The sequence below is a fragment of the Portunus trituberculatus genome, chromosome 43 (assembly GCF_017591435.1).
Source record: "Portunus trituberculatus isolate SZX2019 chromosome 43, ASM1759143v1, whole genome shotgun sequence".
Lineage (NCBI taxonomy): Eukaryota > Metazoa > Arthropoda > Malacostraca > Decapoda > Portunidae > Portunus > Portunus trituberculatus.
The window spans coordinates 2,049,171-2,049,428 of record NC_059297.1 but is presented as its reverse complement, the minus strand read 5'-3'; positions in this window follow the sequence as shown (position 1 = coordinate 2,049,428).

Below are 258 nucleotides of genomic sequence, written 5' to 3'. Positions count from 1 at the left end.
CTCACCACGACTATTTTCCAAGGCCACAGAGATGATTAGCTGGGATTTCAAGAGTGTTTCTCCAATTAATAATGTAGAAATCTTATCACTCTGCCTCTAGAACCATAAAAAGAACACCTTAAAAACTCGTGTATATTTAAATAAAGCCTTTTGAAATAGTGGAGGTGAAGCACGAAAGTGTTTGAGAATCTCAGTTACTTAGAAGCTAACCTTTACTCCCTCTTTCACCGCACACTGCCACCTGCATCACCAACCCCT